The following is a 24555-nucleotide window of genomic DNA, read 5'->3' on the forward strand; positions in this document are numbered from 1 at the left end:
TTTCCGCGACGATCCGGTCGTCACTGCTTATGTCACTTCCGTTTTGAAGGAGTCCCAGCCAGGCCAACGCGCCCGAATTCTTAAGTGCGCCTGCGGCACTATGGGGCGTGGTTTCTTGTGACAAAGGGGCGGGGCTCTGTCTTAGATTTCATTGTTTTGGTGCTGGGAAAGCAGTGGAAACGCTGGAGTGTGCGAGGGGCGAGAAAGTTCAAAGGGGTGTGTGGATAAGCTCTGTATGTGTGTATTTATGTACAAAAATTATGGAAGATAATACAATAAATGTTAGCAGTGATTATCTCTTGGGTTGTAGAATTATAAGTGATTTTTATTTTCTTTTTAGATTTTTCCACACAAAAAACATTTTCATAAAAAAGAAATAATAGCTAAAACACTTACAGAATATTTACCATGTGCCCAGTACTGCTAAGTACTTTTTCATGTATTAAGTTAATCCTCACCGCAACCCTCGCAAAAGTTACCATTACTATCACCATTTTACAGATGAGGACACTGAGGCACAGAGGGGTAGCAAGGTCATAGAGACGGTTAATAACTGAGCCAAGTTTATAATGTAGGCATGTAGGCGGTGGCTCCAGAGTCCTTAGGAACCTGTAGGACCCTGATCTCGGGTTTACCAGAAACTTCTTCTCGTGTCTGCTTGTGAAAATACTACTCTTAAATGTAGCTTGTAATTATTTCCTGTAGACAATGTTCCCTAAATATCACCTCCTATACGAAGCCCTCCTGGATTGCCCATCCTCTTTCATAGACATTGCTCCTTCCATAGCAACACCTTCTACAAGTTGTACCACAAGGTAGGTTTAATTGCCTTTTTTTAAAAAACCATTAGAAGTTTTTCATGGGCTTAAACAGAAACTCTGTACCCATTAAGCAATAACTACCCATTCTCTCTCCCCAGTCCTTCCCAACCTCTTGTCTACTTACTGTCTCTATGAGTTTCCTATTCTAGATACTTCATAGAAGTTGCAATATCCAATATTGGTCCTTTTGTGTCTGGCTAATTTCACTTAGCATACCACTTTCAAGGTTCACGTGAAAACATGTATCAGAACTTCATTATGTCTGAATAATATTTTGTTGTAGGTCCATACCACATTTTGTTTATCCATTTTTCTGTTGATGGACACTTGGGTTGTTTCCACCTTTTGGGTATTGTGAATAATGGTGCAATGCACATTAACATACAGGGATATATTTGAGTCCCTCTTTTCAGTTCCTTTGGGTATATGCATATACCTAAGAGTGAAATTGCTGGGAAATAGGAAAATTCTATGCTTACGTTTTTGAGGAACCACTTGGGTGGGCTCCACCTACAGAGCCCACAGATAAGAATAAGTCTACCAAAACGTGATCTGCTTGGGGAGGAAAGATAGCCAATCTCTCAGAGGAGAAGGGCCTTGAGCCTGTTCCTCAACGGGCTTTGATAGGGTTCAATTTGCACAAGAATACAGGTGAGCCCATCAATCATTGTCAGCATTAAGGATCAAACAATAGATACCATTCAAAGAACTCTGAGGGCTTATTCTGAGTCAGGGTCAGTTAGCTCAAGGGCCATGAAACTTTGAGAAACAAACTCATTTTATGACAGGACCCTTATCAGAAAATTGAGAGCATTCTTAGCAAAGCAGGTTTCACAGGATCTTATGCATTCTTTCTCAGGCCTGACCACCCTGGGGAACTGCCTGTTCCTGCCCAAGGCTGCACCACCCTCCTGCATTATTTTAGGCTTAAGTCAGATGGGGGAAGTAAGGCAGCCAAGAGGTTAGGAGACTTCTTGAAGACAGAATGAGAACTCAGGCTATGACAAAGCCAAGGGGTGAGAGTCCATCACTCCCTTTTTCTATAGCCCCCCAAGTCCTTCCCTGATGGCCCCTTTGTGGCCATGCCTGTCTTAGGTCGACACTCCCTTGAGAAATCTTACTCCTCATTGGCTAACCAGTCATTCACCTGTGGCCAAGCAGGGTGAAGTAAAGGGGGCAGAGGTGGCACCCCTGTCAGGGAGATAAGCTTTATCTCCTTAGTGGCTTATGGTCCCAAGGTCTTTTACTCAGCCTTAGCCATGGGGGGTTTACAGCTTCTGAAACTAGTCAAGGCGTTTACCCCTTTTTTGTTTGCGAAATCAATTGTAGTTGTTAAGCCTGTAAAACCTACTATTTAATGCAATCTCGAGAAAATAACCTCCATATACATCATAAAGCACAAATAAGGAGAAAGACAAGGAGACACCCAAGGGATGCTAGGACCCAACCTCATAAATTCAGTCCATCGAACCAGTTCTTAGGGTTCAGGCATTGCAGATTATCGTGGAGGGTCTGGGACACTTTCTGTTCAGTTAGGCATTTGACGTCACTGAGCTGCTGGTGGAGCTCAAGCTGGAGCTGATCAAACTGTCCTCTGAGACTGGTAGAGAACGCGCCCTGCGGGCGATGACAAACATCTGCCCAGGAATGCTCACTGGAATTCCACCTCAGGGCGGGGGTGGGGGGTGATACACAGCTTGGAGAAGTCTGGATCACCAGAGTCCAGTGGAGCAGAGGTGGATCACAGGCGGGGCAGCCTTTTCTATGGGACAGCTTCACCCGTCTTCTCTGGCAGCTCCAAAGGTCCTCTTGGAGAGGAAACACAAGCATATCCCCTTCCCCAAGTCAACAGTTCAACTGGGCCTTCCCATCTTCCCTCCCCTAATGGATCTCTGTACCAGACCAAGGGTGTGGGCCTGCAGGCCTGTTTTGCACGAGGTGTTTGTCTATGGGTGTCTTTAAATTATCATCACAATTCAAAAAATTGTATGTAAATATTGCTAGCATGGTTAAATTCCTGGGGGATGTTTCCTGTGCATATACCTAAGAGTGAAATTGCTGGGAAATAGGACAATTCTATGTTTCTCTTTTTGAGGAACCACCAAACTGCTTTCCGCAATGACTGCACTATTTTACATTCCCACTAGCAAGGTATGAAGGTTCCAATTTCTCCACGCCCTTACCAATACTTGTTATTTTCCTTTTTTTTTTTTTTAATTATAGCCTCAGATCTATTTTAATGGTGGTTGCAACAGTGGCAAATTTCATGCCCTGGATTCAGATGCAGATTCTTGTGAATGAAGAATACCTACTGCTACTTCATTGAGGGTTACTTCCTAGACCGGCAATTTTCAACCTTTTTTATCTCATGGCACAAATAAACTAATTATAAGAATTCTGCAGCACACCAAAAAAAAAATTTTTTTTGTCCACCTGACCAAATTTTGATTGATTTACTAAAAATACTAGTAGTAATTACCTACTCTTCTTGGTCCATAGTGACTTTTTGAAAAATCAGGTTCCTATACTTATATATAAGGATTTCTGGTAACAAGAATTAACCAATCAGATGCAACTTTATTATGCAATGTGCCCAGTAAGATGCAACTCTATTGTATGACCTATAGCATTCACACCTGCCGGCTATTGTTGTGTTGGCTGTTGTCATTTTTTAATTTCGCAATCTAAAGGAAAAGAGGTCTGTGCCGCTGACTAGCCAGGAATTGCATGTTTTCAGAATTTTTGCAGCACGCCAGTTGAAAATCACTGTCCTAGACCAGTATTTCTTTACCTACAGATTCTAATGCAAAGTATAACTCATAAATACAAAACTCTCTCATAAGCACATAAACACACATTTTTGATACAGTTGCGGGGACCTCATCACCTCCTGAAGTCCATCAGTCATCCCAAGTGAAATCCCTTGTTCCAGACAGTGGGCAGCAGAGGCTTCATCTGATGAACCTTCTGTCCACTGCTCTTCACCTCCGCCATTGCTGCCTGGTTCAAGCCACCGTCCTCTCTCACATGGGGTCTGCACTAAACTCCACTGGGCTCCCTGATTCTCCTCTTGCCTCCCTTCAATCCACTTCTCCACACAGCAGAAAGGTCTTTTACGTGAGTGTTTTAAAAGATTTTTATTTATTTTTAGAGAGAGGGGAAGGGAGGGAGAGAAACATCGATCAATTGCACACCCCCAGCTGGGGACCTGGCCCACAGCCCAGGCATGTGCCCTGACCAGGAATCAAACCAGCCACCTTTCTGTTTGCAGGATGATGCCCAGCCCACTGAGCTACACCAGTCAGGGCAACAGAGAGGTCTTTTAAAAACCCAAATCAGGTTGCCTTGGTCCCCCTGCTTAAACACTACAATGCACTTAGCATAAAATCCTGACTCCTCTGTATGGGCAACACGACTCTCCCTACCCCTACAGCTTCTCCTACTGCTCTCCACCCTGTTTCCTGCACTCCAGGCACACTGGCCTTCTTCCTTTTATGCAAGCCAGTCTCCCTCCTACCTTAAGATCCTCGCAGTGACTTCCCTCTGCCTAGAATGCTGTTCCCTGCCTTCAGTTCAGGTCTGGCTCTTTCCCATCCCCAGGTTTCAGCTCAGATGGTACCTGTTTGGAGAGTCCTTCTCTGACCAGCCTATAAACCAGCAGTGCCCATCTCGATCTCATTCCTCATGGCATTTAGCACTCTTTGAGATCATTATATTTACTTATTTGGCGAACTTTCTTAATAGTCTCTCATACTGCATGTATACTCCAAAGTGGTGGGGGCCTCGTCAGTCTTGTTCACTACTATATGCCCAGTGCTTACTTAATACAGTGCTTGGCACACAGTAAGCGCTCAGTAAATACTACATGAATGAACAAGTGAGTGAATGTCTTTGTGTGTTTTTGAATCATTTTCAGGTGTGTGTCAAGTCTGTACGTCAGTGTTTGCTCACTTGAATAGACCTCATGTCAACTCTGGCTCCCTCCAGCCTTACCTGAGCTCTGGAGGGCAAGGACCATGCCCAACCCATCCTGTGCTTGGAGCAGGGCTGCAAGTGCACTTCCTATAGTGAAGGAACAGGGTTTGACATTTCCAATCCATTGCAGACTGGTACTTTTGTTAAAATGCAATAAAAATGTGGTGATGTCATTTTGCTAGAAACTTTTCTGAAAGCTGATTCTCAATTTCTGTACTTATATTGTCCTGCACAGGTAATGACGAGTTTACAAATGGGCACTAGCTGCAGTTTGCGTAGAGTTGAAAGGGCCTTTGCCATCAGGACTATAAGGAATTAGGGATTCTTTCGGTCTTTTTCAGTTTCCTTCCTTCCATTTAAATCTTTGATCCATTCGGCATTTTCCAAGCATAAGATATGAAGTAAGGAGTTAACTTTTCTTTTTATTCCACAGAGGCTATATAGTTGTCTCAAACCATTTATTGAATGAAACCCATTTATTTTCACCAATTTGAAACACCACCTTTATTGAATAATAAATGCTTACATGTGTTTAGGTCTATTTGGGAATTTCTCCTGTCTTCCACTAATTTGTGGAATTAGGCACTTGTATCTAACAATTTTAATTAGTAAGCCTTTATAATATGTTTAGTACTTGGTCAGGCATTTTTAGAAATATTTTCTTGGACTTCCGGCAAGATGGAGGAATAGGTGGACGCACCGTGCCTCCTCGCACAATCAAGATTAGAACAACAATAATTTACAGATAGAATATCACTCAGAACTGATAGGATTTATCTGAATGGAAGTCGGACAGCCAAGAAGTTGAAGTAAACCCGTACATCCAGACTGGTAGGGGATGACGAGCCGGGCAGGCGCAGGGCTGGCGTGGGTCGGCGGCGCGCGGAGGTCGGGGAAAATTTGGCGCGAAATCGGCGAGACAGCCATCCGGGGCGCAAGAACGCAGCGGTGATCCCTGAGTGCGCAAGCTGCGGCTGGCGGACCCAGTGAGGCAGCGATTGTGGACCAGGACAGAGCTCGCAGCCCAGGATCCCAAGGAAGGGCCTGAGCCCGGGAGAACGAAACTATCGCCATTGTCCCTTCCCGCTCCCGCCCCTGCCCACACATACAACGTCACAATCTAGCGACCAGGGTGCCCAGCCCCCGGTGAACACCTAAGGCTCCGCCCCCCATCGTAACAAGAGCGACCAGAGACAGGGAAAGACATAAGACATGTATCCAACAGAACAGATCACTCCCCCAGGACTCATCCTTTTGAGCGACTAAGAAATAGCCAATCTATCAGATGCACAGTTCAAAACACTGGTGATCAGAAAGCTCATGGAATTGGTTGATTTTGGGCGCAATTTAGATGAAAGGATGCAGGTTACCATAAAAGAGATGCAGGAAGATACGCGGAGGAGAGCCAATAGTGAAAGGAAGGAATCTGAGTCTCAAAACAATACAGTGGACCAGAAGGAAGATAAAATCAACCAAGCAGGAAAGCATGATGAAATAAGAATTCAAAAAAATCGAGGAAAAGCTTAAGAGCATCCAGGACACCTTTAAATGTTCCAACATCCGAATTATAGGGGTACCAGAACAGGAAGGAGAAAAGCAACAGATGGAGCATGTATTTGAACAAATAATAAAGGAGAACTTCCCCAATCTGGCAAAGGGAACAGTCTTCCAAGAAATCCAAGAAGCTCAGAGAGCCCCAAAGAAGTTGGACCCAAGAAGAAAAACACCAAGGCACATCATAATTACATTAGCCAAGGTAAAAACGAAGGAGAGAATCCTAGAAGCAGCAAGAGATAAGGGGGCAGTAACTTACAAAGGAGTTCCCATCAGACTGTCAGCTGATTTCTCCAAAGAGACCTTACAGGCAAGAAGGGGCTGGAAAGAAATATTCCAAGTCATGAAAGACAAGGACCTACATCCCAGATTGCTCTATCCAGCAAAGCTCTCATTTAGAATGGAAGGGAAGATAAAGTGCTTTTCAGATAAGGTCAAGTTAAAGGAGTTCATCATCACCAAGCCCTTATTTTATGAAATGCTAAAGGGACTTATCTAAGAAAAGAAGATAAAGAAAAGACATGTATAGTAAAAGGACAGCAAACTCACAATTATGAACAACCACACCTAAAGCAAAACCAAAAGAAACTAAGTAAACAACTAGAACAGGAACAGAACCACAGAAATGGAGGGCACATGGAGGGCTAGCAGCAGGGGGGGGTGGGAGGAGGAGAGAGGGGGAAAAGGTATAGAGAATAAGTAGCATAGAATGTAGGTTGATAATAGATAGGGGGAGGGCAAGAATAGTACGGGAAATGTAGAAGCTAAAGAACTCATAAGAATGACACATGGACATGAACTAAAGGCGGGGAACGTGGGTGGGAGAGGGGGTACAGGGTGGAGGGGAGAGAAGGGGGGAAATGGGACAACTGTAATAGCATAATCAATAAAATACATTAAAAAAATATTTTCTTGTTAATTTTTCTGTAAGAATTTTAGACATGGCCCTGGCCCATGTGGCTCACTTGATTAGAGTGTTGTCCCATAAACCAAAAGGTCATGGGCTTGATTCCTGGTCAGGGTACATGCCTAGGTTGCGGGTTGGTCCTGGTCCAGTGTGTATGAGAGGCTGTATTTCTCTCACATCGATGTTTCTCTACCCCTCTCCCTTTCCCTCATTCTCTAAAACTGGGGTGTCAAACTCATTTTCACCAGGGGCCCCATCAGCCTCGCAGTTGCCTTCAAAGGGCCGAATGTAATTTTAGGACTGTATAAATGTAACTATTCCTTAACTAGGGGCAAGGAACTTGGCGCTGCTACCAGGTAGAAACAAGGTGCCAGGCTGGATAAAACAAGGTGGAGGGCCGGATTCGGCCCATGGGCCTGGTGTTTGCCACCTGTACTCTAAAATCAATAAGCATGTCTTAGGGTGAGGATAAATAAATAAATAAATAATAAATAAATCTGGTTGCATTTCCACATGTAAACTAAAGAGACAGATAAAAAGCTATGTGGATACATAAAATTTTAAAAAAGAATTTTAGACATGGTTCATCTAATTCCAAAACAAAACCCTGTTTGTGTTTTTATTGTGATATCATCAAATGTCTATCTCCATGATGCAGAGTCTTGCTAGGCAAGAACATAGCTTATGTTTCTATTTCTTCAAGTCTTTTTCTGCATCCTTCTGTACACTTAAAATTTTTTCTTCACACAGATATCGTGCATCATTACTGTAAAGTTTATTGCTAGGAAGCTTTTAATTGCTTTATAAGTGGGATCTTCTACTATATCATTTTTTTCCTTCATTATGTCTTATAACTGTTGTCACCCTAAGATTCTGGAACAGCCTTATGGGAGCGGTCTACCGCAGATAATCTCGAGGATTACTCATCTAGACTAGCAAGTAGTTCTCAACCTTGTTTCCCCTTGCAACGCATAGTATTGGTGAACTTGACATACACCAATCAATCCGACAAGTGTTCCTTGTTTTTTAGGGACTCCAGCAAAGATAAGAGAGGCTGCGGGTCATCGGCAGTTAATGGACATTCATGTGTACTCAGCCCTGTGGTAGGGGCCAGGGACACCATGGTGACTAACATAGTGTGAGTACCTGGCCCTATGGAAATTGATCACATAGTCCTAGTCAAATAGAGCAAATGCAACAAACAATTGCATACTTATTGTATAAGGGTGCAAAGTTGTGCAAAGGGCTATGAGAGTGGAAAAGAAATCATCTGTCAGGTGTTAACAGCCACTAAAAGCTATACCCAAAGCTTTGATTACCTCCCAAACGATATTCACATGTCGTGCCTCCAGCTGGGCCTTTCCCCTGAGCTCCAGATCTGCCATTTCCAATCCCCCATCAGGAAGTAGAGTCTAATTTCCCTGCCCTTGGATCTGGACAGGCTTGTGTCTTATTTGCAGCCAATAAATCACAGGGGACGGGGCTCCGTGTGACGTCCAAGACTGTGTCACATAAGGCAATGCAATGTGGCTCTGCCTTGCTCTTTGCGGTACTCACTCTTGAAGTCTTCAGCTGCCATTCCACCCGCAGCTACTTATCATTGAACTATTCTGAGTAACAACTGGAAGGCCCCGAGGCTGTCATGCTGGGAGGAAGCTCAAAGTAGCCCATGCAGAGACCACAGGGACAGCCTCAACGGCACCCAAGTCAGAGCCTAGGGGGCTCTATCCCCCAGGGGTCCAGCCCTACGCTGGAGACCCCAAGTTAGAAGAACCTAGCCAAACTCCTTCTGATTTCCTGACCCCCATCTATGAGAGATAATAAAATGATTGCTGTTCTTTTAAGCCACTAAATTTGGGAGTGATTGTTTTGTAGCAATAGTAACTGGACTCTGGGCCACATGCTGTCCTGCTGGGGGGCAGGTTTACACATGCTTTCCACCCTGCTTGGGTTACTTAGAACACTTCCCGCTTGTGCCCAGTTGCCACCTTCGTAGCCTTTTAAAAAATTTATTTATTTATTTATTTATTTATTTATTTATTTATTTATAGTAATTGAAAACAGAACTTCTAGTCAGCAATTGCTCCAAGGCAATGTGGTTTGGGTTTTGATTGGTTTGTGGCTGAAGGTCAAGGGGCCTTGTTGGATGGCCCATCTCTGCCTCACCAGAAAAGGTAGAGAGAAGCTAAATTCCCTTCTCCCTAAGGCCAGAACAATGCCTTCTTATGTCAGTCTCCTCTGATTTGAATTCTTCCCAGGTAGATCTTCACATGTTACTTCTTTCAGAAAGGGTTTTCTGACCACCATCCTCTCCCCACCTGGGGAAGGATGAGATGCCCTTTCTTGAAGTAGCCCCAGGATTCTGTAAACCTCTGTCATTGCTCTCACCACGTTATGCCTCTGCCTCCTAACCTCCCTCTTCAGCTGGGCAGGCCTTTGAGCACAGGGACACTTTGTTATTCATCTTTCGGTCCCTCTGCCTAGTACAGTGCCTGGCATACAGTAAATGTTTCAAAACTGATGGTTAAATGAATAAATGAATTTAAGGGCCGCACAGGATGGTAGTTCTCTGCTTATCTCCATAGGAGACAACTTCATAATAGTCACCACTGACATCATTGCCAAGCCCCTCTCAAAATCTTTTCTTTTCTTATTTTAAAAAATATTTTATTTATTTTTATAGAAAGGGGAAGGGAAGGAGAAAGAGAGGGAGAGAAATGTCAATGTGTGGTTGTCTCTCACGTGCCCCCCTACTGGGGACCTGGCCTGTAACCCAGGCATGTGCCCTGACTGGGAATCAAACTGGGGACCCTTTGGTTTACAGGCTGGCGCTCAATCCACTGAGCTACACCAGCCAGGGCCACCTTCATAGCCTTTACATCTTCACTACAGCTACATGCTTCAGAATGTTAATAAAGGCCCCCATGATACCATGTACCTTTTCTTCCTGCGTTTGGAAGTTCTCTTTCTGACAAGTTTTCAAGTCCATAGACCAGCTTTTGGTCCACACAGTTATACAGTACACCAGGCATTGCAAACTTGCATGTCCACAAACAAGAAAGTAATGTAAACAAGAGATGTGGGCAGGGTGGGGACTGTGGTGAAATGAAAAGAATGTCCATCTTCAGGGAGCAACTACCACGCACAGGCTCTGTGCAGCCAAATTTGCCTCACTTTTATTTATTTTTAAAAAGATTTTATTTATTCATTTTTAGAGAGAGGGGAAAGGAGGGAGAGAGGCATCAATGCTCAAGAGAATCATCAATGGGTTGCCCCTCACATGCCCCCAACCAGGGACCAGGAATCAAACAGGTGACCTTTTTATTTGTGGGACAATGTCCAGCTCACTGAGCCATATTAGTAAGGGCTGCCTCATTTTTTTTTTAAGATTTTTTTTTAAATTCATGTTTAGAGAGGGAAGGGAGGGAGATAGAAAGAGAGAAACATCAATGTGTGGTTGCTGGGTGTTATGGCCTGCAACCCAGGCATGTACCCTGGCTGGGAATCGAACCTGGGACACTTTGGTTCCCAGCCCGCGCTCAATCCACTGAGCCACACCAGCCAGGGCTAGGGCTGCCTCATTTTTAAAGAGAGGACACAAACCCAGATTATTGGGTAACTGTTAGAGTGATAGCAACTAATTAAAACTAAAAACAGAAGAAAAAGAGAGAAAAGAAAAACAACAACCTGAAGATTGAATACTCCTTATTTTTGAAGATGGCTCTGAACTCTCACTTTGTATAACTAAGGAATAGTATTTAGAAGCATAGGTCAGCTGTGGGGCTGGCTGGGGCTCAGAAGTGGATCACTGAGATTTGTCTTTCTCTATTTGTACATAGAGACTGCCAGTCATATTCTGTTCCGTGGGCATAAAGACTTCTTGACTCTTGCCAAATAATAAAAGAAGTGTTTATTTTTCTTTAGGGAAGACAGAAGTAAGACACCGTGACTATTAAGTAAGTTATATTCTTTGTGTATTCATGTGTATTCTTTCCCAGGAGACAAATTATATGTATTTGTAACAAGGAATGGGAACACGCAAATCTCATAAAAGCCCTGTGAGACATTGATTTTTATCTAAAAATTAATGTGTCTATTAAAAATAGGAAAAGAGCCTTGGCTGGTATGGCTCAGTGGATTGAGCGCAGGCTGCGAACCAAAGGATCACTGGTTCGATTCCCAGTCAGGGCACATGCCTGGGTCGTGGGCTAGGTCCCCAGTGGGGGCACGTGAGAGGCAACCATACATTGATGTTTCTCTCCCTCTCTTTCTCCCTCCCTTCTTTCTCTCTAAAAATAAATAAATTTAAAAAAATAGGAAAAGAAATGAGCTATAGACCCATGAAAAGACACGGAGGAAGCCTAAATGCATATTACTAAGTGGAGGAAGCCAATCTTAAAAAGACCATCCTGCCTCATTCCAACTACGTGTATGACATCTTGGGAAAGGCGAAACTACGGAGACCGGAAGAAGATCAGTGGTTGGGGCTCAGGAGGGGAACAGAGTGCTGTGAGGGTGCCTGACCCTGGAATGACAGGTGATCAATCACCAACAGCAGCAGACAGTAGCCTGGGCTGCTCGGAGCATCACACTTGGGACATCACAACGCTAAGGAGAGTCCTATCATTTTTCAGGTGGGGAAGATGAGACAGGGTATCAAGCTCTACTAATTCTTATGATTTCTGGGTAATATAGGAAATCACTGTTAACGTTTAACTGAGGGAAAAACAGAGGCCCAACTGTGCCGAAAGGCCAAGTCATAGAATAAAATTCAAAGCGTGGACTCGAAAAAAATAAATAGAGTGCTCTCCCCCTCAATGTATGGAATAACGGAAGAAAGCTAAGACTGGAAGTCAAAGGCTTGTCACCTAAGTCCTCACAGATGACAGTAAAATGGGTCAGAACACCACCTTCTACCTTTACACCTTTGAAGAGAGAGTATGATGGTGCAGGCACCCCGGCTTTGATTTAGGGAAACACCTGCGTGTTTGTTCCTTCACGCAGGTGAGCTGTGGAATCAGCCAGCTTGGCAGCTATAGAAAGAAAAGAAATTCGCCTTCAGCAGAAGGCGGGATGATGTCTAAATGTCGTTTACCACTGTCTTGGATGGGCGCTAAAGGACAGTGACAGTCCTTCGACTGTTACAGGTGTCCTGGGATTCCGTTGCAATGAGTTTACAAGAAGCAAATTAAGGAGGCTCCGGAAATGAAAAGAGCCCTCTGTGGCTGAGACAAGGTCCCAAAGCATTGTTTGGAGAGGCACCCTCAGTCACCGCACCTCATATCATGAATTTATACAAATTAAACTATATTGCCTTGTAAAGAAAAATTGAGCAACAGTTGGATTGAGAGAGAGGGAGAAAGAGAGAAAATGAACTTTCTCAATAGCAGGGCGGCAGCTCTGACTGGTGTGGCTCAGTGGGTTGGGCGTTCCCTAGCAAGCTGAAGGGTCACGGGTTCGGTTCCCCGAGGGCACATGTATGGGTTGTGGGCTAGGTACCCGGTTGGGGGCGTGCGAGACGCAGCCGGTCACACATGTTTCTCTCCCTCTTTTTCTTCCTCCCTTCCCCGCTCTCTCTAAAAATAAATAAATAAATAAATAAATAAATAAATAAATAAGTGGGGAAGTGAGAGGAGGCCCGGACATCTACGGTCCCTTCAATCAGTTTCCTGGGCCTCTCACAAAGCTGCGTTCTTCTTCGGGGTGTGATTCTAGAGGTCAAAGACTCCCCATCCCCAAACCCCAACATACCATAGAAAATGGCTGCTAAAATACACTTCATTTTCCTAGAGCTGTGTGAAAGAAATAGTAATCTGGCACTTCTTGCCTCTTTAACTCACTATAAACGTTACTGATTTTATTTTTGTGTTTTCCCTCCACTAAAATGGAAGCTCCATGAGGGCAGAGACTTTTGTCTGTCTCTTTAACACCACATTCTCAGCTCTATAAACATCTACGAAAAGAGGAATTGAGGAAAAGGGAAAAGGGTGGAACCGAAGTGGGGAAGAAAAAGGACGGAGAGGACAACCGGAAGAACGAACAGGGGTGAGGAAAGAAGCCAAGCCCAGCCCCGCTTCCCCAGGGCGGCCCACGTCTCCCGGCTGAACTACAACTCCCAGCAGGCCCCAGGGCGGGACTAGGCGGCTCAAGCGAGACCAGACCCCAGCCCGCTAGGCTCCCGGCACGCCTTGCGAGAATATTTGCCGCCGCAGCGCCGGCCGGAACTTGTGGTCCGACTCAAGGGAGGGGGGTGGGGCTGAGCAGGGAGGCGGGGGGGGCGCTGGGGGCGGGCACAAGCCCCTCCCCCGTCACTTCCTGCCGTGCTGCGGGCGCCGGAGCGGCTCCTCAGCGTTTGCGCCCGCGGCGGCGGTGTCTGGTTCACCTACCCCTTCCTCTGACCCCCGGGCCGGGCGGCGCCCGCCTCTTTCGCGGCCACTCCGCCTCTTCCCTCCAGCCGTCCCTTCCTTCTTTCCTTCTTCCTTCCTTCCTTCTTCTCCTCGCCGCCGCCGCCCAGGACCGCCGGTCAGGAGACGAGCTCCGGGCAGCAGCCAGGTGAGGCGGCCGGGCCGGGCCTGACGGAGCCCGCGCGGCGGGCGCCGGGGCCGCGGGGCGGTGGGCGGTGAGTGGGGGACTAGGCCTCGGCGGGACCGCGCACCCGGCCTCCTTCAGCGGGCCTTCTCTCCGCCCGCGGGGCCTCCCGGGAGGAGGCGGGTTCTCCCGCGCCCCCCGCGTCGGGGCGCCCCGCGGCCTGGACCCTGGTGGTCGCTTCCAGTCCCTTCGCCCCTTGTTGGGGCCAGAAACAGGTGCCACGCAGCCTTTCCTCATTCCTGCTCGCGCGCTGGATGCCGAGGCTGTTCCCGTGGCGGGGGCAGAGGGTCTCCGCTTCAAGTTCTTGAGGTCCGCGGCACCTAAAGGTCCCCGGCTGTGTCTGTAGTATAGTACTTAGGTGTACTGCCCAGGTGTCCAACGCGGGTACAAATACCAGCTGTGCCTCTTGGGGCAAGTCACTTAAACTCTTTGTGTCTTGTTTGGGAAAACGGGCTAATGCCGTCCCTGCCTCTTAAGGCTGTTAAGGTTCAGTGAATTGGGGCGTGCAAAGCGCTTATCAGAGTGCCAGACCCACAGCGTGTCCCATTAAACCGTCTGCATAATTTATTAGCGTGATATTAAGCTATAACTTAGTGGGTAGAGTGGACAGAAGCTGACCTACCTCTCCGTTGGGTTCCCTTGGCGGCCGAAATGTTCAGCGTTCCCACTTCCAGATCCGGTTTATTGTTTTGGGTGGTTAATATCTGAAAGGGGTGTACGTTTAATTGGGACACTGTAAGTAGGCATTCTGTAAAAAGATGCTGTTATTTCCATCTCTGCTGAGCCAACCGCAAGATTTTCACCAGCTCCCTCTTTTTCCTGCCGTCATCCGGCTTCTTGTTGTCAGTCCATTCCTGGGAAAGTTACTGGCAGAAGCTTTGCTTGCGTTCAGCAAACCGTTTTGGAGCGCTTGCTGTTTGTCGGGCTCTGGAGGGGGGGGCGGTGTACGAAGCTGGAAAATGTCTGTCCTTTCTTGCGCTACATCTCTAACTTCTAACTTTTTTTTTTTTTTTTTCACTGCAGCTGTGCTTTTATTCCCTCCTCCTTGTTGGCCGACTTTCCTTTTAAGCCTTTGCCCCACCTCCGTGTCGCAGTATTGCTTATGTGGAAGTTTTCTTCTGTTCCGGTGAAGATGTGTGCTTCAGTCTGTTCTGCCCCTGTTCTCTAGCGGTGGGGACGTTTTTAAGGTCACTCTTCCCTTGTGCTTGTAGCTTTAATTGTTTGGAGGGTGATGGAGGATGGAAAGACAGTTAAACTAGACTTTTTTTGGTTGATTTTGGGCTTTCAGGAATCGGTGTGCTTACCCAGTGTAAATTACATTGCTGCTTGTTGAAGTAAAAACTAAAAATACAGCTGGATTGTTGAGGGAGCAGTTTCAGTCATCCTGGTGACAGGTGGGATTTATAAAGCAGCAACTTTAAGGATACTGCGTTTCTTGTAATTCTGTACTTAGTTGTTTGGTGTACCCTTCATTAGGAAAATGCAACTCATGGAGGTTCAAATTTACGAAAGATTGAGAAGTATGTGTTCTGTTGAATGAGTCTCCTGTACTTTGGATTAGTTTAGGTAAATTTTCTTAAACTTTTTTGATATAGTCCCATCTCAGTAACACAATGCAAAGTGGCCTCCCTGTTTTTGACATTTAGTTAGAATTCTGACACACGATCTTGCCATCATTTCTAGCTTAAAATCTTTGTTTGGATGACTCTTTAAAAAATCCAAGCAAACAACCATACAAACAACAGAAGACATAATAAAAAATTGTAATGTTTGGGAAATGAGGTTTTAATATTGCAGTAGGTAACCTAATTAAAAAAAACTTTATTATGGAAATCGTGCAAAAGCTGAGTACTATAGAGAATCCCCATGTATTGGTCACTCAGCTTTGACTTACAGCCAGGGTCAATCTTGTTTCATGTAGTACCTCTCCCCCAGACTGGGTTATTTTGAAATAAATCCTAAACACACAGTTTTACCAGATTGCCCCCTACTCTTTATTTGCCACCACATTTACTTTTTAGTAGAATCACAGTTCTCATTTTGTTTGTTGGGCTTCTCCTCCTCAGACGTGATTACTATACAGCAGGGAAAATGTGCAGCCAAATTAGTTCTTGATTCAGTTCTTACCCCCTTCAAAGTCATATCCACGGGCTGGGAACCAAAGTGTCCCAGGTTCGATTCCTAGCCAGGGTACATGCCTGGGTTGCTGGCCATAAACCCCAGCAGCCGCACATTGATGTTTCTCTCTCTCTCTCTCTCTCTCTCTCTCTCTCTCTCTCTCTCTCTCTCTCTCTCTCTCTTCCTCTCCCCCTCTCTCCCTTCCTCTCCCCCTCTCTCCCCCTCTCTCCCTCTCTCCCCCCTCCCTTCCCTCTCTAAAAGTAAATAAATAAAATCTTAAAAAAAACAAAAAAAACCCCTGCCTTATCATTAAAAAAAAAAAGTCATATCCAGAAATACTTCCATGCTTCTTTTTGTACAAAGGCAACAATTCTTAAGCTGTTAGTGACTATAATTGAAAAGCAATCAGAAATACAGACATCCCTAATCCTATTTTGGTGGAGAGACCTATCTGTCAAACCACTTTTAATAGAGAATAACTGTGTCAAAGTTAAACAGCAGTTAATATTCATAGTAACTTTCAAATTTTCTGTATAGTTCTCATGTAACTATGCTGCTATCACCTTAGGTTAAGAATTAAGCAAAGGAGCCCTGATCAGCGTGGCTCAGTCAGTGGAGTCTCAGTTGGTCTCTGTAAAGAGAAAGGTCTCTGGTTATACTACCTGGTCAGAGCATGTGCCTGGCTTGCCAGCCAGGTTCTTGGTTGGGGGCATTTGAGAGGCAACCAATTAATTGATGTCTCTCTCTGTCTTTTTCTTTCCCTTCCCCTCTCTCCAAAAAATAAATAAAATCTTTTCTTAAAAAGAATTAAGCAAAGGATATGAGATTTCAAAACTCTTGTAGAATTATTTTCCAAAGACCCCCACCTCCCCATCTTCTCCATCTGCTGTATTCACAAACAAATTTACTGAGTATGAATTCATAGCATAGATGTTCATGTTTTTCTTTCTCTCCTAGAATGGAAGTTGACAGGAATATTGTTTGTCATTATCATTTATTTTTCACATTTCTGGTCATGAACAGTTTCCAGCCTTTAGACTTGTCACGTTGTTATTTCAGTTGTGTTTATTTTGCGCTTGATCAGGTACAGTGAAAATGTATGTTATGTATCAGTTATTACAACCTAGGAGATGGGGAAGGTTATCCATATGTCTTAAAATTAACTTAGGGAAAGAAAAGCAATTTGGTGTTTAAGAAAGGACAGAAAATGTATTTTATTTTTAAAAAAATGTGCCCTGGCTGGTGTAGCTCAGTGGATTGAGCGTGGGCCTGCGAACCAAAAGGTTGCTGGTTCGATTCCCAGTCAGGGCACATGCCCAGGTTGTGGGCCAGATCCCCCATTAGGGGATGTGTGAGACACAGCCTTACATTGATGTTTCTCTCCCTCTCTCCTTCCCTTCCCCACTCTATAAAAAAAATAAAATAAAAAATAAAAAAAAATGCTTAGTGCTAGTCCTGGTTGGTGTGGCTCAGTGGATTGAGTGACGACCTGCAAACCGAAAGGTCACCGGTTTGATTCCCCGTCAGGGTACATGCTTGGGGTTTTCAGCCAGGTCCCCAGTTGGTGTGTGAGAGGCAACTGATTAATGTATCTCTTGCACATTGATGTTTTTCTCCATCTCTTTCTCTCTTCCCCTCTCTCTAAAAATAAGTAAGTAAAATCTTTTATTAAAAAGAGGTTGTGCTAAAATGAGGACAACTGTAATTGAACAATAAAAAAAATAAAAATGCTTAGAGTTTCCTAGTAGGCTTCAGGTAAAACTTTTACGTTTTTGGAATTGTAACCCTAAATACTGTACAGTTTGTTCAGCCTAAATTGTTCTCTTTTAAAATTCATCCAGAAAATTCATACACACAGGTTACCTTACGTTTAGAAATGACTGTGACTCATAGAATTCCCTCCCCTCCTCCAATTCTGAAGTCCAGTCGTCCACATTATTCTGGGTGTAATCATTAAACATGGGACTGTCCTGTGCTGCTTCATCCAGAGTCTCTCCCCCATAAAACAATGAAGAAGTATTTAACGTGGGAGGCTCAGAGCGGGACTCAGCTTACAGGGCAACTTCCTGTGATGCTGTTTTACAGAATCGAGAGTGAAATTTACCTGTATAAAGATGACACTTTCATGAAAAAGGTATTTTTTTGTGGGATGTCATGGGACCTCGTTCTTATTTTTATTTTTTATTTATTGATTTTAGAGAGAGGAGAAAGGAGAGAAACAATGATTTGTTGTTCCACTTATTATTTGTGCATTCATTTGTTGATTTTTGTATGTGCCCTGACTGGGGATTGAACCCACAACCTTGGCATATTGAGTTGATGCTCTACAACTGAGCTACTTGGCCAGGGCCTTGTTTTTGTGAACTTCCAGACTGGATCATCTTATTTGTTGTCCAACTTAGTGACACAGAATTGTTCAGTTTGGGAAATGTAAACTCTTCCCCTCAAATGAGAACTTTTAGCATTGCTTTCTTTCTCTCAGAATGGGATTTTGGAGCCTTCAGAAGTTTTTAGAGGATTTAAGGACACTTTGTTTTTTACTACATCTATGACAGGTTGTTTTAAGTTAACTTCCAGTGATGGAGACCTTTCGGGTTAAAATGCTTCTGGTGTAATTTCCTACCTGAGCTCTTCCTTAAATAAAACTATATCAAAATCAAGACCATAGCATTTATACTAGTCCCCAAAATATAATTTACAAGTCAGATATTAAACTATGAGAAGACACGGTTGCTTTGGTTATTTTTACCAAATGTTTTATTATAAAAATTTTCAAATGTATAGCAAAATGTAAAGGATTTTAATGTCACCTCTGTGTTTATCACCTACACTCTGCCATTAACATTTTACTACACGTGCTTTATCCCACCTATTCTATCTGTTCATTTCTTTTATTTTTTGATTCGTTTCAAAGTAAATTGCAACCTCAGGTCATTAAATACTTCCGCATGCATATCTATTACAGTTAATTTTAAATTGAGACAGCTCTATAAGGTATCCCTAGATCTTTACAAGCTTTGTTGATATTTTCAATTTTGCTTTGACTCCAGAACTCTTTGCTTTTTAAAGGAAATCGTTTAATAAATTTTTGCACCAAGGTGTGTTTATCGAGAAATCAAGTATTACAAAGCTTGAATAATGTTGACTAAGTCCTGTGTTCCCACCTACTAAGGAGAAATTAGTGTTAAAATACATAGCTGTGGTGATTTTAAATGCCACCAGATGATGGCTTGGATATGTGTTTTGCCCCCAAATTAATGCTCTGAACTAAAAAAATTTACCAGAGAAAATTGTTACTTTAAAAATAGTAAAATTGTGAACTTACTGCAAATAACATATTTTCAAATATTTACATTCCAGCCCTGGCTGGCGTAGCTCAGTGGATTGAGCGCGGGCTGTGAACCAAAGTGTCGCAGGTTCGATTCCCAGCCAGGGTACATGCCTGGGTTGCAGACCATGACCCCCAGCAACCACACATTGATGTTTCTCTCTCTCTCTCTATCTCCCTCCCTTCCCTCTCTAAAAATAAATAAATAAAACCTTAAAAAAAATATTTACATTCCTGTGGTAGTGAATAAGGTTGATGTACAATAAAAGTGATTTATATCACCAGAAGAGTGGAGGTAGAAGCAAATTCTCTGCAGACTTCATTATGTTTTCTGGAATTACACACTTTCATTTATTGTTAAAGGAGTGTATTCAGGGTGTTCCCTCAAACTATACTCACTGAAAGCAAACGTAGGAATATTACATTCTAAATATTACATCTGTCGGTCATCTGATTCTGTTTAATCTGGAATCTGATTTGGGAGAGAAGTGTGCTGATTTTGTGAGTCTGTAACAGTAATGGAAGCAAAATAGATCATTTTTATAACATGATACAGAGGTCATGACTCCCTAAAGGGTTTTGCTTTATTGTTGTTTTGGTTATGTCTAAGGACTACAAAATCTAAGCAAATCTCTTTAAGTGCCCTGGTGTCTTTTTCCTAAATCAGATTGTCTCTCTGGTGTAGCTTTGGAACTGGTTGCTCAGTGAGTAGGTTGGTTTTAGTCAGCATGTTCTTTCTTCCCATTTAAAGTACTTTTTTAACAAGTGGTATATAGTTAGTTGTAAGTTTATATTTATAGATGTTTATGTGACCGAGCACAGGATTAGTGAAATTGCTGGATAATAATATTTGCTACTATTTATTGAGCTCTTTCTTACCATGTGCCAGGTTAGGATTACTGGGTGAGAGTTATTTGATGCAGGAAAGGAATCTGAAAGGTCATATTGAATTTAACTAATAATATAAAAGCTGCTCTTCATTGAGCCCTGCCTTTGTGTCAAGAGTTTAAGGAGACACTGTATGTTGTATTTTTTTTAAATAGAATTTATTGGGATGACATTGGTTAATAAAATTATATAGGTTATGTTGTGTTTCTGATACTTGCAAACGTCCTTGCAAAGGAAGGGTCGTGATTGCTGAGGATACTGAGGTCTGCCTGGGAGGCCAAGTAACTGGAGTGGGGTCCTAAGCTCTTTCCACTGAACCACACTTTGTTGCCAAATAGGCCCAGGTGCTTTTTGTTTAGGATAATTTATTCCCCCACTCTTCCACCCACTGCAGCTAGGATGGATTTTATTCACTAGGACTTTAGGCCAATTTTGGGTGTGGGGGGAGTCTGGTTTAGTAATACTCAGTTTTTAAAATCCATTTTTCATTTCCTTGAAATAGTTTGGAGATTTACGGTTTATTTTTGTTTGTTGAGATAGATTGCTGCAGTCAAATGAACCTAAAACTTTTAAGTTGATTCAGAGGTTTGGGGGAATACTTAGAAGTAAATGGGGAGAAGGATATTTCAATAACTTTTGTGTTGAAGGAGGCTCTCCCCTAAATTATTGCTACAATCCTCCATGAGATTTGTTTAAAATGATTTATTAAATACACGCAAGGTTGTTACTAAGAAAATTAGTTTCTTTAGAATTATTATACTCCACCCAATTAAAAGTGAGTTAATTGAGCTTCTAGGTTAATTTTAGGGTTAGGTGGTTATGGCCCTTTGCTTCCCAGCCATTGCTAATATCCATTTCCCGGCTAATGGTATTAGGCATATTTAGTGTAACATTCTGTTTGGTGTTGAACTGCTTCCTGAATGACTTCTTTTTTAATTTCTTTGAATCAATGGTCTTCTGAATAAGAAGCCTCTGGGCTTGTACACCCAGGCAGTACCCACCTTTTATGGCTAGCCTTTAAAGGCTGCTAGGTCAATGAAATTAAACCTGCCTTTGGATTTTGGGTTTTAGTGAGATGGTGTATGAGTTTCCATTCTGTGTTTAACCTTAACTGAGGCAACTTTGTAGTCTGTAATGACACACATGTTCTCATTAATTATGAAAAGGTGTTGGAAATGTCTTTTCTGGAGTTGAAGTGAGCAGATAATGCTTCTTAAATTGTTACTATATTGGCTCCCCTCAGACATGAACTTTATGATCTAACTAGATTTTGTCTGATTCTCACATTTATCCTTTTTGAAGTTCATGCTTTCTATAGGTTAAAATTAACTGAGGCATGAATTTTCTGCTGTTGCAGATTCTACCTTAACACATAGGGCCGTTGTCTGCTGATGCCATTGTGGTTTTGTACAAAATAGTAGGCAGTCCTTTCCTCTGTCAGAAAGAAGATAACTTATATTTAATGATAAGTCTGATGATGTTCTTTGTTGCACAGTTTAACCAACCTGCTTATTAAGGCTCCATGACCCTTGACCTAGATGACAGACAAATATAGTTAGGTAAATAAGTTTTCTTCTGGTTTGTAAAAGAGTTTACCTTTATAGTCTGTAACAGTTAGAGTGAGTATACTTCTAGGTACAACTTCTAGGTAATTTCCTAGTTTAATGAGAATGTATCAATTCAAGCACCAAATATGGAAAAGAATAAAGTAAAAAAAATTCTTTTGGGAGTAATGAGGTTCTTTTTAAGTTTGCTACATTTCTTCTTGAGTAGTATGTTTTGAAAGTGATTTATTAATATCATTTTATAATATCAGTTACTGTTTATCCTAAGAAAGTAATGTTTAAAAGTTAACTTTGGTGTATGGCCTGTCATAGTTTACAAGTATTTTATTTACATTACCAGTCAATTCACTCAAGAACCATATGGTTATTGTTTTATTAATCATGAAATTGGTGGTGGTGACACCAGTTAACACATTAAAAGGTTGAGGCCCACAGGAGTAACTTGGTCAGGGTTATTCACCTGAGCACCAGAGTTGGAACCCAAACTCAAACCCCCGATCAGCAGCTTTGGCCAGACAAGAGCTCTTTTATGGTCCCTTTTGTCTTCTGTAGTGATGAAGTGATATGTACTGTAAATGATTTGTTACGGCTAATTAAAATGCCACCGTGAATTATTTATTTAAATTTGTGTTGGTTCAAGGCCATTTCTCTACAAATGTAAAGTCCACAAGGACAGAGATTACATCTTATTTGGGTGCTCCTCTCTCCCCAATGTCTAGAACAGTGCCTGCAGATAGTAGCTGTTCAATAATTACTCATTGAAGGAATAAAGCAATGAATTTAATCCACTCTCTTGGATTAGGGTATGCTTTCTTGAGTGGGAAAGAAAGGGAATTGTGCTTAATCACAGCCTTTTCTCCTCTGCTGCGGTTTGGAGGCAGCGCTTTCTATATATATATATATATTAGTAATAATCATGATGGCTTTGGATTATCATTTGAAAATGGTTGGAGGATTTCAAAAAATGTTTATTTAGGCAAGTATAAATGTGTATATGAATCTCAGCTGTCACTTGTGCAAAGATGTTTGAAACCCAAATGTTTGCAGACTGATACTTCTCCCCACTCCTCTTTTTTACTTTGTTTTGAGTTGTTGGCTTCATTATGTCCAACTTTAGCACTCCATTTGTCTCCAATCTAATTTTGTTTTAGGCTAGAGACCTAGATACCCAACATGTACCGTAATTGTTCAGCGTAGATGGGTTTGAATTGAGGAAAGCCCCATTGGTAAAAGGCATGGGCTCTATTAGGTGGGTGGTCTAGACATCTGTGTGGGTTGCTCAGAGGCCTGTTTCAGTTTCCACTCATGCTAGTCTTTCGAATGGGTCAGATTATGGAACAAAAGGTTCTAGATTGGAAATTTGTTAGTATTGTATACTGTTTACAAAAAGAGCTTGAGCTGGTAAAATACTGTAAAGCAAATTATTAGAGCACCTGACTTTATTTCTAAAATCATTTGGGCAGTGAACAGCTGCTTTTTATTGTTTATTAAGTCACAGTGGCAGTGAAAAATTGAAATGAGTACAATTATGTTGTAAAAATGCAAAAAGTATCCCAAGGTAAGGAATTAATTTTATTTACTACTGACTACTACCATTTAAAAAGGAGGGAACCTCAAGCAGACCTGAGAGTTTGAGAATTTAACTCTCATATCACTTGAAATCCATTTCTAAAGAAGGCTTATGATTTGGATTTACCAGAGGTAAATGTGCTTTTTGTATTTTGCAATTTGACGTTAAGAATATTTATGTGCAAAGTGCCTTTTTTGTAAAAGTCCTGTGTAATTGTATTTGCATCGGCAAGCACATGGTAAGGACATTTATAAATAAAGTATTGAACCAGTAGTTAAAAGTTTAAAAATCAGGTTGGTGTGATCAGTCAGTAGATGATGTCCAGTTTCTTTTTAAAAAATAACCCTTAGGTTCACAGCTCTGTCATCGGAAGCAGCCGAAAAGCAGAAACTTTGTCAAGTTTCTGCTGCTCCCTGTTCAGGTCTCTGCAGTCGTGCCTTTTGTAGGCTCTCCAGAGTGCTGCTTCCAGCCGCGACGCCCTGTTTCTGGAAGGTTCTCTGCTTGTAAATTTTAGGTTTCCCTCAAACTTTAACGATATACATCTTCATTTTCAGAAAACGATCTCCTCTAGTAAATTATTATTTCTTATTTTCCAGGAGTTTTCTAACCACATAACCACTCAGATCTGAACCAAACAGCATTGTTCCTGGAGCACCTCTTTTTAAGGTACACATAACTTGGCTCTATAATTTCAGGCCTGTTGGTAATCCATAATATTTTTAAATTCTTCAGTGACTAGTATGGAAAATGACTTTTACTTCTGGCTGTAATATTAGAGAAACAGAAGAGATTTTATGCAGTTTGAATTTCTTTTTACTCTTGAGGTTTAATTAGAAAGTAATTAAGTTCAGGGAAAATTGTTGGCAAGAATGTAAAACCCTCTGGCCAACACTGCCATATACTTTGAGTGTAGAGATGTGAAAATTGACCACTGCAGTTGTCATTAATGTCACTCAGTCAGTAAGCATCACGGTTATAGAAACTTCTGTAGTTTTTCTTTGATCTCTCAGATCGTTTACGTTAAACTTGGTTTTCAAACCTGTAGACCTAATTCAGCGCTGTGTACTGTTGTGAGATGGGGTTAGGAATCAGGGGCCGTTTCCCACTGACTGCTTGTGATTATCTAGACCAAAAACGCTTTGTGAGAGTGTTCCTAAGATTTTACAGTCCTTTTTAGCCTTTTCCTTTTAAGAGCCCAGAACACATTATCATATCAGATCTCTGAGGTGGTAATTAGTAGA

At 42.5% G+C, this 24555-nt stretch overlaps 1 protein-coding gene across 8 annotated transcripts in view; it reads left to right on the forward strand.

The window, feature by feature from the left end:
- Positions 1-13562: 13562 nt before the first annotated feature.
- STAU1 (staufen double-stranded RNA binding protein 1) overlaps positions 13563-24555 on the forward strand; it is a 50620-nt gene continuing 39627 nt past the window's right edge. For 4 of the 8 annotated variants that reach the window (XM_045833242.1, XM_045833241.1, XM_045833243.1 and 1 more), the window contains exons 1-2: positions 13564-13809; positions 23911-23980. The gene's annotated coding sequence lies outside the window, so the exon portion shown is untranslated. Of the gene's footprint in view, positions 13810-23910; positions 23981-24555 lie in introns of all 8 variants that reach the window. The other 4 variants (XM_045833245.1, XM_045833246.1, XM_045833239.1 and 1 more) reach the window with 3 other exon arrangements.

Source organism: Phyllostomus hastatus, unplaced genomic scaffold, assembly GCF_019186645.2.
Source record: "Phyllostomus hastatus isolate PE091 unplaced genomic scaffold, TTU_PhHast_1.1 phas_contig_17, whole genome shotgun sequence".
In the NCBI taxonomy this organism is placed as follows: Eukaryota; Metazoa; Chordata; class Mammalia; order Chiroptera; family Phyllostomidae; genus Phyllostomus; species Phyllostomus hastatus.